General features: G+C 37.7%; 1 protein-coding gene across 8 annotated transcripts in view; it reads right to left on the bottom strand.

Moving 5' to 3' along the window:
* Window positions 1-13,443, bottom strand: part of ZRANB1 (zinc finger RANBP2-type containing 1) — a 118,475-nt gene that overhangs the window by 27,697 nt on the left and 77,335 nt on the right. The gene's annotated exons all lie outside the window — the stretch shown is intronic.

Genomic DNA, 13,443 nt, shown 5'->3' on the forward strand with positions numbered 1-13,443 from the left:
CAGAAAACAGTTTAATTCTATTTTTCTTCAAAAAGCATAAACCAGTAGCATTCACTTTAAACTCTTTGATTCTCTGTGCTTTCTGGATCCCGGGGCATCATTTAAATGTCCTGAAGAATATAAGGAAAATTATAGTGTATTCCTTTCCCTTTCATTTCTTTCCATAACTAGAACTGTCTAGTAGTTAGGCACTTACCATCACATTAGTCCTGGTTCCATGCTCTGGTAAGGTTTAGAGAAATTATTAGAGTATGTTAATTGGATCAAAGATCAACAATCTAGTGTAACTAGACTTCACAAAAGACACTAAGCTCCTGTTCTGGTCCTGGCTCTGCAGAAACCAAGGAGACGGGGATGTGCTTCCTGCTGGTATTGAGCTGCTTTTGCCCTTTACTCTGCCATTTTGGGTTTTTTTCTGGGCCACACCGGGCGGCTTTGTGGGATTTTAGCTCCCCGATCAGGCATCAAACCCGGGCCCACAGCAATGAAAGCACAAAGTCCTAACCACTGGACTATCAGGGAATTCCCTATGCTGCATTTTGAAAGCTGAATCAAAACAAATACTGCTGTTTTGTTAGCTCTGAGACAATTTAGAGCAATTAAACCCATGTGCAATGTAAGTAAAATTTAGCAATATTTTGATTTCAGAATTTCTCATGGCCAAGTCTTCCTTACACCCGTTAAGAATTATTAATATAGTAAAACTTGAGTTAGATGATTTTGAACAGAAATAGGCTAAAATAAAACACTATAAACCAGTTCAGGGGTAGAGATACAAAACAAGTGTCAATTTTTCCAAATCCATAAAGAACTTTCAGTTCCCACTGAAACGTTATTATTCTCAACACAAATTAATGTTAGCTACTGACAGAAATCCTACTTACTAAGCAGTATAGTACATCTATGGATAATAAACAAACAGCCGTGGCAAAAAAGTGAACGTGTAGGTTAGCTCTGAATTTACTACAAATAGTATTAAACACACACACACATACCCCAAGACTGTAGGGCTAAATAACTTTGTTTCCTAAATTACATCAAGAAAATTTTGTTCCATAAAATGCTACTACTAGCTAGATATATTCTTAGTGTACTTTAAAAAAAAGCATTTTAAACCGCTATCTTGAATTAGGAATTAGATAAATAAGACCTATTCCTTAGAGTATAAACAGATTGGTACAATGCAACAATTTTCCCCATTATTAAAAATAACAAAGCTTTAAAATGGTAATTCCCATATTCATCCAATGCCCATGACACCCAGAGCAATATGCAAGACAATGTGAGAAACATAAAGACAGTAAAAACATGATTCCTACACTCAAAACAGTCCTTCATCCCATTTGTGAGCTTTTAAAAAGCCAGCTTCGAAGTTTCCAAATCTGAGATCAAAGATCCCTTTTGCAAAACTAGATGCTCTCCCCAGAAAAATGACCCCCTCCCCATGAAACATATATTTTTCAGGTTAAGAATCCATGATTTCAAATGAGAATACCTTATAGAAATTTTTATCTTCACAGCAATATATGTTAATACATTCCTCAATATAAACATATAAGGACAGCTGTAGCCCCACTCCAATACATAAAGGACTTCAACACACCCTTATGAGGCACTGTGCCCTGGAGAAATCACTGAGGTTAAAATGTAATACAGCTGGCATGAGATAAGGGGAGGTGAACCTTCTCAAAAGGGCAAGCCTGAAGAAGAGACACACAAATCTAAAATTTGCTTAACTTGTTTTAATGAACAGATGAGAATAATCTAGCAGAGGTCGTAACTTTTTGAATAATACCATATATTTCTTTCAAACTGAACATGCCCTATTCCATTTCCTTTTGTGTATACAGCATTTCCTTACGAAGGCAATTATTTTTCACTTCAGTTCTAGCAAAGCTATTAATAACTATTTCTAGGTACATGCAGTATCCACATCTTTTACAGTTTTTTAGCTTCAACCTAAAAATACATATTTATAAAATTTCTTTGTATGGTATAAGAAATGTTCTAAGCACTTCCAAAAGCAACACAAGGACCAAAAGTCTGATCAATATACCTGAAAAGATAAAGAGGATGACCTGCACTGTATATGTATATGCGTGTGTGTGTACACACATATATTTTTCCCCCAAAGATGAGGTAGTCTAAAGGTAAACACTAACTAACTTTCTTCTTTTGGATGGAGGAAGGGGAGATCTTCTAAATCACTGTCTTCACTATTTTTAGCTAAATCATCAAATAGCTGATGTCTGGAAGAATCTCATCTTAGAAATATTTGCTTAAGAATCCGTTGCCTCTCTAATGTTTCTGAAGGATTTCTGTAATTAGAAACTAATTAGCTAGTCAAAGGTGGGGAGGGGTACAGACCAAACTGCACAACAAAGTCAGCAACTGTGCTTTGGAATTATGATTTACAGTCTGCCTTCAAACTAAGTGTTTTTAATAAAAACAGAACTTCAAATGATGAAATGCATGGTATGTGAATTATATCTCAATAAAGCTGACATATACACACTCAAACTGGAGGATTTCTATCTGGCCTAATCCAAGATATCAAGAACAGTTATTTCCCTTGACCAAATGCTCTGCACTAAACTGCAAATATGGAATGTTACCGCCCCTAGCATGGAATATATACAGGAGGGAAGAAAATGAGGGTGAACAGAATAGAGATTCTGTTCTCTACTCTTCACAGCATAAAAAATCTCCAAACTTTCCAGAACATGAAAAACACAAATTTCAGTATAGGGACAAAATAATATTTAAAAGAAAAATATTTTATTGTCTAATGTCTTCGGAATATATAATTCCATTCTTTTCATTAATCATAATTAAGAGCTCACAGTTTCAGTTCCTGGTATGAGTTTTCAGCTACAAAGATGGGTAAACTTATTACAAATCAAATTTCATGAGAATGTCAATGAATTGTTCAAATTTTTACACACTGCTCAAGAGGAGCGAGTGATTAAAGCTTCTTCACAGATGGGTTTTCACTGTAAACATGGTGTCTAAAACTGAGATAATTTAAGTTTTAGCTACCACATGTTTTCTACTTAGGGTGGAAAAAAGCATCAGATTATATGCAAAACGACTTAGAAAAATGTCTTCACATAATATTACATTTTACCACCTTTTAATATTAGGGGATAAAAGTAGAGCAGGAAGAAGGTAAAACACTTAGTAGGTAGGAAAATACAGTAAATAAATCTAAGTGGTACAACCTCACTTAATGTAACAAAGACCAGGAAAAAATGGAAAAGTTTCAGCAAAAGAGAAAGAGGTGACATATATGTGCTTTCTAGGTTACTGACATCTCACGCTACCTCCAAGAGTAACTGAAGTATCTTTCTCTTAATATGTTGTTTTGAAATTTTAACAAACGTATATTACATGTTCTGCCCCTTCCTCCTCCATGTTAGGCAAATTAAAAGACAGCTGAAGGCACTATGAGAAGATTAACTTATAAAACTAACCTGCAGTATCATTATACACTCAAAATTGACTGAATGAAATATACAACTAGCTAAGTGGTGGTGCATAATTATAGATAAAGGAAAGTTAATATACTTTTAAAAACACAAAGACCTGAGAGTAAGTGAAATTAGGAGAAAAAAAAAAGCAAAACTCATTGTTCTGTAAGTTGGGACAGGAGTAGATTTTAACATATTTTGAAGTCACAGGTCACAACTCACTGGGGACTTCACAGCTACTATGGAACTCCGTTGGTTAGAATATGGAGCTGGCTCATAGATATTTAGAAAACAGACTTATTTTTTCCCCCATATATGGCACAGTTTTCAAAGTTTTGCCTTGTTTCTTTTGACATAAAATCATGATGGTAACTAACTTTGAAAAGAATGCCAAATGGTAAAAAAAAAGCCAGGACTTACCTGAGCCCACAAGGGCCAGCTCAACACTACCCTGGAGTTCTATGGTAGCTGTGACATCACAGCATGGTTTATGCTGTGGGGTCAGGGTGGACTTGGAGTCAGCTGGCACAATTTCAGGAGCCCTTAAAGAGAAAAGTTAGTTTTAAGTGGTAATGTTCAGAACGGCCTTTACCATGGTCAGCAGAAAGATGCAGATGTGGGTGGCTACGATGTCTGGGAAGTTTTCCTCTACTCAGTTTAATTCACTTAACTGTCTTTGCATATTAAAAAGGAAACTATACCATCCAGTTATACCTTTTCTTCATATTCCTAAGCATTTGGCGATAGTTCACAGATGAACTTGGCTTAGACAGTAACAGCAATCTCTTTCAATACTCAAACACGAGCTGCTTTTTAAATAAAATGACCTCAATATTTTTAAATGTACCTAAGTAGACACAAGCTCATGGCAATCCTAAAAACAGTTTGAGCAGACCAAACAAATCACCTCCTCAATGAATTTTTCACATAATAAGCAATGGCAACAAATTAAAATCTACCACCTCTATTCCTAGAATAGCACTACTTACTGAACAGTAATCTTTTCAAAAAACCAAGAGATGAAACTCACAAACTGGAAATAAATTCTTAATCTAATCTATACTTTATCAAGATGGGTTTCTATTCAACTCATTCAATAAAATTACTCCATTATGAATGCATTCTATTTATTTATTTAGGGCCACACTGTGCGGCTTGCAGGGTCTCAATTCCCTGACCAGGGACTGAACCCAGACCACAGCAGTGAAAGCCCTGAATCCTAACCACTAGGCCACCAGGGAACTCCTGAAAACATCCTCTTTTGAAAAATTTAAAAATTCAAATGATAAGGAAGTCAAAATCATCTCTAAATAAAGCCTTTTAATGTTCTATTATTAATCATGACAAACTATGCCAAATGTAATTTATACTTTGGTGCTCTTCCCTCCTTACATCTTTGACCAGACTGTTAACAGCCAAACTGCTGTGAAAATATAAATCCCCAAAGTCATGAAAAAAAACCTGAATTGACAGAGTACCTTCATAAGAAAAATGATCTTGCCATGCAGGAAGAATTACTGCTAAAAGCACAATGGAAGGATGTAAAGGAACACGTCATAAAGTGATCTTTGGGAAGATGATCAGAGATGAGGACCAATGTTAATGGGTTAAAGATGAATGGGAGTTCAAATGAGAAAGGTTACTTAAAATATTGCCAAAAAGTCAACTGAAGGGATATCAAAGTTCTTAAAATCTGAGGTTCCGACCAAATAAAACAGTGTATGTCAAAACCATATTCTTCACTGAAACCAAGTCCCCCAAACTTTTCAGACCTCAGGTAAAAATTCCATCTGCTATACTGTCAAGTTATCCTGGCCAAATTTGAAACCAAAGATTAGATTTTTAGAATTATACTATTTTAGACTGGCCTTCCAAGAGGAACTGAATAGTCTAGCCACTCTCTTTTATAAGTGAGAAAATAAGAGGGTAAATAAGCATTTTAAAAGAGACAGATAAAAAGAAAACCTCTCCTGACATAACTTTATACTATTCAGATTATATCCATATAACTTTTCTTCTAGCCAAAAATACTGATAGAATTAAGACAGAGAATCATCAAACTGGAAGAGATACTTAAAAGTTAGTCCATCTTGATAAGGTCCCCAGGTAGAAGCCCAAAACAAGAGAGTCGCTATAATTTGCTACTGCAAGAGAAGGTTCCACAGCTTCCCTTAATGCTCATAACCCCACAACTATCCACATAAAACTGAGTGGTAGATTTTTCCGCAAAGTTTCAGGCCCATATACCCAACAACCCATTACATCATCACTACAGCATGTCTAAAACTGATCTTCATGTTTTCTACATTTAGGAAAAATGATACTTCTGTCAAACTCAAGTGTCCACACCAAAAACCTGGATATCCTTCTGAACTCTCCCCTCAGCCCCAATGTCAATTCTTTCAAGTTTCATCCATCCTACTTTTTTAAAGTCTCTCTTCTCCACTGCCTTGACCTTAGTTAGGTCAAGGGCATACTCTTTCTCACCTGTACTGCTGTGATTTCCTCCTAAAAGGTATGGCTTGCCTCCAGTGCTGCCCCCTCCCAATCTAGTCTCTAGGTTATGACCGGAGAGAGCTTCCCAAACCACAAATCAGACTAAGGCAGACTCCTTCCAAATGTTTACCACTGTCCTTACATTAAGACCTAAAATCCTTACCCAGATTAACAGGTCTTGAAAGGTCCAGCATTACCCTGCAGCTGCTCTCTCACAGCTCCCATTCTACACCCCAACCCTGCAGACTTCTTCCAGCTGAATGGACCAGCCATGCTCTCTTGCCTCTGGCATCTTAACAAATGCAATTCCCTCTGGCAGAAGCACTCTTTTCCATCTTCTAAGGTTTTGGCTTAGATGTCACTTCTTTCCTGGAAGCCCTCCCCAAATCTCCAAATGATATTAGGGTACATATTCCTCCTCTAACACCCTATACTTCCTCTCCTGAACTTATCACACTATTCCTGACCTGTTAAATTATTTCTTCACCAGACCACAAGCTCATTGAGAGCCCTGACTTCTTTCCTGGTGCTTGGGAGCACCCTCAATGATCATCTGAAAGCATAAATGAATGGACGAACAAACAAAGAAAAGGGGGAAATGAAGACAACTCTGCAAAGCAATGAGAGGGTGGAGCAGGTTGGACATTTGCCTTTTGAGATTTTAAGATATCTAATAAAGCCATAATTGTTTATGCAAAAGTGTGATACTGATGTAAAAAACAAACATCAAAATAGCCTCAAAACAAATGAAGCAAAATCATTTTTTTTATCTTTTTTTATTATTTTTTTAATTTTTGTAATCTATTTACAGCAATTTTTAAGCTCTTTATTGGAATATAATTGCTTTACAATCTTGTGCCAGCTTATGAGGTACACCAAAATGAATCAGCTGTATTTATACACATATCCCCATATCCCCTCCCTCCTGCGACTCCCTCCCACCCTCCCTGTCCTGGCCCTCTAAAGCATCACCCATCATCGAGTTGATCTCTCTTTGTTATACAGCAACTTCCCACTAGCTATCTATTTTACAGTTGGTAGTGTAAATATGTCTATGCTACTCTCTCACTTCGTCCTAGCTTCCCCTTCACCCCCTGCCCCCCAACCCCGTGTCCTCCAGTCCATTCTCTGCAACTGCATCCTTATTCTTGCCCTGTCACTGGGTTCATCAGTACCATTTTTTTTTTAGATTCCATATATATGAGTTAGCATACAGTATCTGTTTTTCTCTTCTGGCTTACTTCACTCTGTATGACAGACTCTATATATGACAGAACCACCCAAATCAATAGAGAATTTATTTAATAAATCATATTAATGAAAATTACTTGGAAAAAGTATCTTAATCCTTAGTTCAATCCAAAAAACTGTGAAAGACAAGATAAAGAAAATGTGCAATATGACTGGTACATTTCTGTAATATACACATTATTTATATTTATATAGATCTTCATACAACCAGATAAAATCACAAAGGAAAATGGACAAAAGACACAAATCAACAATTCACAGAAAAAAACACAAATGACTAATTAAGTGAGATAGCCTGCCCCCCTTAATAATAAGCATCAGCAAAGATACAGCTACACAGGTACTCTCTCACACCGATAATAAGAATATAACCAGTACAGTCCTTCCAGGCAGCAATTTACCAATATGCATAAAATACCTCTGACATGGTTACATCATTTGATCCTATTATCCCATTTCTGGGAACCTAAGAAAATCATTAGAAATACTGACAATTTTGTTCATCAAAACACTATCAGAGGACTTCCTAGGTGGTGCAGTGGTTAAGAATCTGCCTGCCAACGCAGGGGACACGGGTTTGAGCCCTGCCCCAGGAAGATACCACATGCCGAGGAGCAACTAAACCCATGTGCCACAATTACTGAGCCTGTGTTCTAGAGCCCGTGAGCCACAACTATTGAGCCCATGTGCTGCAACTACTGAAGCCCACACACCTAGAGCCCGTGCTCCGCAACAAGAGAAGCCCACGCACCAAAATGAAGAGCAGCCCCCGCTCTCTGCAACTAGAGAAAGCCCGTGTGCAGCAATGAAGACCCAGCACAACCAATAAAAAAAATAAATCCAACAAATAAATAAACTAAAAAAAAACACACTATCAGAATAAAAAATTTTCAAATAACCAAAAGGCCAATAATAAGAGCTATGTTAACTTAAAGTACGGCAACTCAAAGTCCTATTACACATTCATTTTTTTAAAGATGAAAATATTTTGGGACTTCCCTGGTGGTGCAGTGGTTAAGAATCTGCCTGCCAATGCAGGAGAGATGGGTTCAAGCCCTGGTCCAGGAAGATCCCACATGCCGCGGAGCAACTAAGCCCATGCACCACAACTACTGAGCCTGTGCTCTAGAGCCCACAAGCCACAACTACTGAAGCCTGCACGCTAGAGCCTCTGCTCTGCAACAAGACAAGCCATAGCACTGAGAAGCCCGTGCACCGCAACAAAAGAGTAGCCCCTGCTCGTTGCAATGAGAGAAAGTCCACGTGCAGCAACGAAGACCCAATGCAGGCAATAAATAAATTTATTTTTTTAAAAAGGTGAAAATATTTTAATTACTTCAAAGCGTAAAATTCAACAAAAATGAATGTACAATATTATTTCAATTACACAAAAATATTAAAAAATTGAAAATACGCAAAAATATGAGATTTCCTCTAGTGATATTATAAACTACTTTTATTTTTTTCATAGCTTTTCTTACCTCTAACATATTCTACAATGAGTAAGCTCTGCTTTTATTACTTAAAAATGAATTAAACCCTTACATACTGTTACAGGAAGTCAGTATACAATGCTAAATTTGATAAAACAAGAAATACTGCTATGTTCATCAACAGATGAATGGATACACAAAAAATTAAATAAAATGGAACATTATTCAAACTTAAAAAAGGAAGGAAATTCTGACACAGTTACAACATGGATAAACCTTGAAGACATTACACTAAATTAAATAAATAACCCAGTCACAAAAGGACAAACACCATATGATTCCACTTGTATGAGGTACCCAAAGTAGCCAAATTCATAGAGACAGAAAGGAGAAGGGTGGTTGCCAGGAGGCGGGAAAGGGGGACTGGGAAGTTATCGTTACTGTATACAGAGCTCCAGTTTTGCAAGGTGGAAAAAGTTCTGGACACAGATAATGGTTACTTATGGTTACATAACAAGGTGAATGTACCAAAGCCACTGAACTATACATTTAAAAGCAGTTAAGACAACAAACTTTTTTATGCATGTTTTACCATAATTACATTTTTTTAAAAGGAAAAAATGATAAAAGGACATTATTCAGCGATATTAGAGGTCCTGCTTCAAATATCACCTACGTAGCGTTCCTCCCTCCCCGCAAAAAGATAAATGTTTAAATTTCATCTAATCACATCCAAGTTGAGACTCATTCTGTAAAACAAATGGCCCGGCCTCTGAAAATGTTAATGACACGAGGAGTAAACAAAAACAAAAACAAAGACAAAAACGACCTGAGGCACTGTTTAGATTAGAGGAGATTAAACAGATAAAACAACTAAATAAAACTGATAATCCTTGATTGAATGGGGTTGGAGCAATAGCTATTAGTGAAACTGCTGGTGAAACTTCAAATATTAGAGTTTCTGCATAACTATACTGTGTGCATATGTAGGGAAAATGTGTTTTTAAAACATGTAACACTGAGGGCTTCCCTGGTAGTGCAGTGCTTAAGAATCCGCCTGCCAATGCAGGGGACATGGGTTTGAGCCCTGGTCTGGGAAGATCCCACATGCCGCGAAGCAACTAAGCCCGTGCACCACAACTACTGAGCCTGCGCTCTAGAGCCCATGCTCCACAGCAAGAGAAGCCACCGCAATAAGAAGCCTGTGCACTGCAATGAAGAGTAGCCCCCGCTCTCCGCAACTACAGAAAGCCCGCGCACAGCAATAAAGACCCAAGAGAGCCAACAAATAAAATAAATAAATAAATAAATAAAATAAAAAAAACATGTAATGCTGAAATATTTAGGGGCAAACTGTCATGACATCTGTAGCTAACTCTCAAATAGTTTAGGAAAAACTCATACAGAAAGAGGCAAACAGCTCACAAACGCAGCAAAGTACTAACAACTGGAAAATCTAGGTCAAAAGCATTTGTTGTTCAATGTACTATATTTGTAACTTTTCTACTGGTTTTGAAATTACTCAGAATGAAAGGCAGATGGGGGGGACAGGGACAGGGTATGGGACGGACGACGTGATTATCTCCACAGAGAAGGATTAAAGGTAGAAATAAGAAAAAGAAACTTGCTTTTCTTTATAAACTCCTTCTATAATTGCTTGATTTTTATAACCTTGTGCACAGTTTACTTTAATAAATGTTTAAAATTAAAGTTATTTTATGGTAAACAGTAAAGTTCTCTAGACTCTAAATACATCTTTTTATTTTTAATAGTTAAATGATACTTTGGATTTCATAATTCAATGTGCTCATTTAATATAGTGCTTTTAAAAAATGAAAACCTTTACTAAATCAATGATGCATATTCAAATGTCACTATCATATAATCAAGAATCCCCAGATGTATCCCCTTTCTCAGCATCAGGAGGCACATTATTAGTTAGGAGGCACATTACTAGTTGGCAGGCCTGTGTAATGAATCATTTCTAAAAGCCAGGAATTATGTCTCAGGCAGACTAAAGGCAACCAGAAGAATACTGCCTGGGCTCTCTTTCTGACTTTGCTGTCCATTTGCCTTGACACACTCATTCCTGGAAGCTCTTCTTATTTCAGGTGTCAGGAAGCACTTTGAAAAGCCAGACTGAACTAGCCAGGGGAAATAAAAATGTGTGTGTATTCCCTACAGATTAGAATCTTACACTGCTGAGAATTACCACAATTCACTTAAAAACCATGACATAAAATGTTATTTTAAATCCAGAGTTCCAAAAGCACAAGAGCAAATCCTTTGAAACTTGAAGAAAAACAAGACAGAACTAGCTGAAGATAGTACTCCTTTCACAGTGCTAAAAATAATGCTATTACCTGTAATACCAACTACCTTGGACAAGAATGAGACCCACAACCAAGGAAGTGTACGGAGTGAAAAGACATCACAGTTTTTATAGCTACATGCACACATCCCACGTAAGAGTATCACACAAAGTTAGCCAAGGACATACAAAGTACTGCCAGCATTCTAGCAGCTTACTTTCCTTTTATGGATGCAGTGCCAGAGATCTGCTGCAGGAGTCTGCATGTATTTTGGAGTCTATTAAAAGCTTTTAATAGAATATTTTAGCTCAAACCATTTTTTTTAATGTTTTAAAAAAGTGTGATGGTTTTAAATGTCAAAGACTAAAAAGACCTTTTTTTCAGGCTCCACATTCATTCATATATAAAGTAATGTATTAAGGAAAAGGGGACACTAAATAAGAGTATCTTTTAGTAGAACAGGCTGCTATCAATACAAAATCAAGTTCATAAACAAAATGGCCCAGCACTTAAAAAATAACCATAACTTAAAATGAAGCAATTTCACAGGGCAAGAAAAATCCTAAAGATGGAAAATATTGTCCTAACACCTGTGGTATACCAAGCATAAACAAACACAAGGAAAGCAAGCAGAATACTAGACAAATGCCATACTAAAAATCAAGCTCAAATAATGTTGCCTAGCTATGGAATGCTGAGAAATATTAGCAAGTGATGGATTACCTTGGGACACAGCAATCAACTTCACATAGGCATACTTATCTAGCTGACTTGGAAAAAAGAAATGAGAACATTAATATTCATAGGCATCAAACATCATTCAAAAGTTCCAGTAACAGTATTCCTTTCAACCACATCAAGCAAAACAAAAACAAAAAACAACAACAACAAAAAACCACTGTGAATAAGAAATACATGGTCTTCATCTACTTCATCTATCTTCTGGCACATACCTCCTAACACCCTTGTAATTTCCTGTATGAGAGTCAAAAGGGCATCTTTTGCTATAATATTTAGCTTTGTTCTCAGTTCCAAAATAGCTCCAGAATGATAAAGATGGAATACATAGGGGTCTCTTGTTCCTCATACAGCAAGCCCCTTTCAAGCACCTCTGAGTTTATGTTAATGAGGTGACTTCTGGAAAGCCCCTAAGGATGGAGGCTGGTTGCCAGGGGAACCAGCCCAGTGATTAGAACTTTCAGCCCCACCCCACCCCACCCGCACCTCCTGGGAGGGGAGGGGGACTAGAGATTGAAACAATCACCAATGTCCAATGATTTATTCCATCTTGCCTCCATAAAAATCCCTGATATAGGGTCTGGAGAGCTTCCAGGTTGGTGAACATGTGGAGGTGCTGTGAGAGCAGCGGCCGGGGAGGGCATGGAAAGTCCCTTCCCTTGCCCTATGCATCTCTCTCCACCTGGCTGTTCCTGGGTCATATCCTTTTATAATAAACCAGTAATCTAGTAAGTAAAATGTTTTCCCGAGTTCTGAAAGCCATTTCAACAAATTAATTGAACCCAAGGACATGATGGTGGGAACCTACAATTTACAGCCTGCAATCTGAAACACAGATGACAACCTGGACTAGCAACTGGCATCTGAAGGGAGCAGGGAGGAAGGGAGGCAGTCTTGTGGGCCTAAGCCCTTAACCTGTGGGATCTGATGCTTTTCCAGGCAGACAGAGTCACAACTGAGTGAAACTGTAAAATGCCCTGCTGGTGTGTAGAGAATCTGAGAACAGCCTGGTTTGGGAGTCTGCCTCCCCCCAGCCCCCGCCCCCCGCCAAACACACATACATTTGTTGACCATTATTGTTATGAAGGTAGTGTAAGGCTAGAGACAAAGAAGTAAGCTTTTCCTTACAAACACATCTATGTAGCACCTTTGTCTAAAAAGGATAACAACATAGTTACATCACATCAAGAGAGTAAGCCTCTCTGTGCCTCAACTTCTCCCATTATATAACAAAACAATGACTCTTGTGTTGTCACTGAACCAGTGGAGGTTAAGCTAAATTTTTCTGAAATTGTCAAATTAAGATGCTATTTGTAATTTTTTTAATGTTATTTGTATTAATTTCCTATTGCTGCTTCTAACAAATTACTACAAATTTAGTGACTGGAAACAATACAAATTTTTTTATCTTAAAATTTGGGAGAGGTCAGAAGTTCCATATGGCTCTCACTGGGCTAGAATCAAGGTGTACTCCACAGGGAGGCTCTACAGGAGCTTTTGCCTTTTCCAGCTTCTAGAGGCTGCTCACATTCCTTAGCTAAGGGCCCCACATCACTGAAACCTCTGCGGTGCCACTGTCACATCTCATTCTTCCATCTCTGTCACATCTCATTCTTCCATCGCTCTCCTTCACTGATCAAGGACCCATATTACACTGGGCCCACCTGGAGAATCTGGGGTAATCTCTCCATCTCAAGGCCCTTAATTACATCTGCAAAATCCCTTCTGCCAAGTAAAGTAGCA

Source organism: Hippopotamus amphibius, chromosome 5 (assembly GCF_030028045.1).
Source record: "Hippopotamus amphibius kiboko isolate mHipAmp2 chromosome 5, mHipAmp2.hap2, whole genome shotgun sequence".
Lineage (NCBI taxonomy): Eukaryota > Metazoa > Chordata > Mammalia > Artiodactyla > Hippopotamidae > Hippopotamus > Hippopotamus amphibius.